The following is a 3549-nucleotide window of genomic DNA, read 5'->3' as shown; positions in this document are numbered from 1 at the left end:
TCCAAAAACAATGGCATAGAGATTTGGAAGAGGGTGAATTGAGTTAAAGTATTCTAAGTTTAAGTGTCATAGTTAAAGTGCTCTAAGGACTATTGTAGACGAGAGTAGAGGTATTCTTTAACATTACATTCTGATAAGTAGAAAATGTATATTGTTAGCCAGTAGACTTATATTACTGAACATGAAAACCTATTATAAAGTTATAGTATCAGTAATTAAGACAATGAGGTAGGTATTGGTGCAAGAATAGATAAACTGACAATGGAACAAGAGTCCAAATTCAGACCTACGTATAGACCATCACCTGATTTAGGACACGGGTGGAGGTAAAGAAAGTCTTTTAAATAAGTTGGTGATGGGTCAGTTGGACCTTTATATTGACCTCTACTTTACAACATAAACAAAAATCAGTCCTGATGGATTGCAAATCTAAATGTGATAGATAAGACAAAATTTTTTAGAAGAAAGTAGGAGAGTATTTTTACAAGCTTGAAATGGGCATAGATTACATGGAATAAAAAGTGCTAAACAGAAAGGACAAAATTGATAAATTAACCCAGATTAAAATTAAGGACCAGAGATTTCAGGTATTTTTGGTGAGGGTATAAATTGGTACAACTATTTCAGAAAAGCATTTGGTAGTAGCATTTACTGAAGCTGAACATTATGATCCAGCAATCCTATACTTTGTTATATAACCAACAGAAATGGATACATGTATTCACCAAAAGACATATACTAGAATGTTCATAGAACATTCTTTATATTAATCCCAAACTGGAAACCACCCAATGCCCATCAGCAGTGGACTGAGCAAATAAATATTGCTATATCATACAATAGAGTACAAACAGCAATGAAAATAAAGACTAGAACTACACACAACAATATTGATGAATCTCATAAATATAGTATTGAGCAAAAGAAGCCAGATACAAAAGAATACATGTAATTCTATTTAAATAAAGCACAAAAACAGGTGAAATTAACCTATGGTGTTAGAAGTTACCTTTTAGAGGATAGTGACTGGAAGGGAGCACCACTTCTGGATGGCTATAATTTCTGTTCTTAACCTATGAGCTGGTTACGCAGATGTGTTTAATTTTGAAAACTCATTAAGATATTTATCTCTATATATGCACTTTTCTGTATGAGTATCATAATTTAATAAAGTTTCTAAAAAATGCATGTCGCAAAGCAGAAATAGAGACAGACATAAAGAACAAATGTATGGATACCAAGGGGGAAAGGGGTGGGGTGGGAGGAATTGGGAGATTGGGATTTACACTATTGACACTATGTATAAAATAGACAACTGAGGGGAACCTACTGTATAGCACAGGGAACTCTACTTAATGCACTGTGGTGTCCTAAATGGGAGGGAAATCCAAAAGGGAGGGGATATATGTATATGAATGGCTGATTCATTTTGCTGTGCTAACACAACATTGTAAAGCAACTATGCTCCAACAAAACTTAATTTAAAAAAATTTTTAAAAGCATGTTGTAACATTCAGGGTAACCACTAAAAGAACAGAAGTAGAATATCTAACTTCAAACTTAGTAAAGAGGGGGAAAGAAGTGATAATATATAATCAACCCAAAAGAGAACAGCTATAAGTGGGGACCTATTTTATACAGGGTAATTCAGGAAGATCCCTCTGATGAGATGCTGTTTGACCAGAGACCTGAAAGAAGTCAGGAAATGAGCCACATTTATATCTGGAGAAAGAGCATCTTAGAGAAGGTGAAGGCCCTGAGGTGGGAGCAGGGATGGGCATATGCATGGACCAGCAAGGAATGCTGTATTTCTTGAGGCAAATCATAGTGAGAACATAAGTCATATGGGTGCTATCTGGAGAATAAACTGTAGGGGATGCAAGTGTGCAATAATCCATTGTGAAAGAAAATAGTGAACTGGATTAAGTGGCAGCAGTGGAGGTGATGAGAAAAGGTATATTTTGAAGATAGAGCCAAGAGAATTTTCTGAGGGATTGAGGAGTCAAGATGATGCTGATTGGGCAATTGGATGCTCCCATTTACTGAGACAGGAAATACTGGAAACAGAGCAGGTTTAGAAACGGACTTGTTAAATTTGAGATGCCTAATACACATCCAAGAGCCAATTATGCACTTGGAATTAAGAGTCTGAAGTGCTGTTTGGGGTCAGAAACATAAATTTGGGTGTGTAATGATCTGAATGTTTGTGTCTCCTCCAAATTCATATATTGGAATCCAAAATACCCAATTGACAGTAGTTAAGTGGTGGGGCATTGGAAGGCACTGAGGTCAGGGGGGTGCAACCCTCATGAATGAGATTAGTGACCTTAAAAAAGAGCCCACTGGGCTCCCTAGCCCCTTCCACCATGTGAGAACACAGGGAGAAGTCGGCAGTCTGCAACTCAGAAGAGGGCTTTCACCAGAACCTGACCATGCTATCTATCCTGATCTTGGACTTTCAGCCTCCAAAATTGTGAGCAATAAATTTGTGCTATTTATAAGCCACCCAGTCCATGATATTTTTCTTACAGCAACCGGAACAGACTAAGGGTCCGTTAGTAACAGACCGTTAGTAACGGAGGGAGAGGGAAAGGGAGTTTGTTCTCTAGTGTCTCTTCTTATAAGGGCACTAATTCCATCATGAAGGTCACTCTCATGACCTCATCTAACCCTAATTACCTTCCAAAAGCCCTTCTCCAAATACAATCACATTGGGTGTTAGGGCTTCAACATACATATTTTGAAAAGAAACTTTTAGAAAAATAAAGGTAAATAGAGGAAACTTACCTGTGTTTTGAAATCAACTACATATATTTTCATAAAAATGTCTCATCAGAGAAATTAAAAGACACGTGAATGTCACACACAGCCCAGCTCCTGTCCCAGCAGTTTAACCCATCCAGCATTTCAACTGCTTAGCTGTGCAACCTTGGGCATATCACTTATCCCCTCAGATCTTCAGTGTCTTCATTTATAAAATGGAGGAAAATAATAGTATCCATTTCATAGGAATGATGCCATTTAAATAAGGTCATCTCTGTGGATGTACAGGGTGTGTTTGGCACAATCAGTTGAAAGGGGATGACAAACAATGAGGGGTATTTGGATAATTGACTAGAAATTTGGAAAGCAGAAACGTTTAGATCCTCAATTGCAACACAAACTCAAAATATAGGAAATAACCTTTTCAGTGATACCAAGACTAACAATAGTCATACAAATAAATTATATATGAAGGGATGAGTTAAACTGGAGTGGGAGGCTGTTGAAGGGGTGGAGCCTGGCTTCCCCCAGGAGAGGGGCTGCGCATGCCACCATTCAGTCTCCATTTCAGCCCTGTTTCTTATCCCTGTCTCTTCTGTGTCTTGTGTCTGATTCCAGAGCAAATTGTCCTTCTCCAGAGAATAAAATCTAGTCTCCTTTGGGATGAAGGAAGGTGGTAATGTAAACTCTTTTACAAAACAAAGATAAAGTCGTGTAGTTAATCAGCCCTACTTAACTGCATTTTAAACAAATTAACTTAAAAATATCCTTCTATTTTAAAAGTAT

Source organism: Mesoplodon densirostris, chromosome 2, assembly GCF_025265405.1.
Source record: "Mesoplodon densirostris isolate mMesDen1 chromosome 2, mMesDen1 primary haplotype, whole genome shotgun sequence".
Lineage (NCBI taxonomy): Eukaryota > Metazoa > Chordata > Mammalia > Artiodactyla > Ziphiidae > Mesoplodon > Mesoplodon densirostris.
This window is presented reverse-complemented; position numbering follows the sequence as displayed.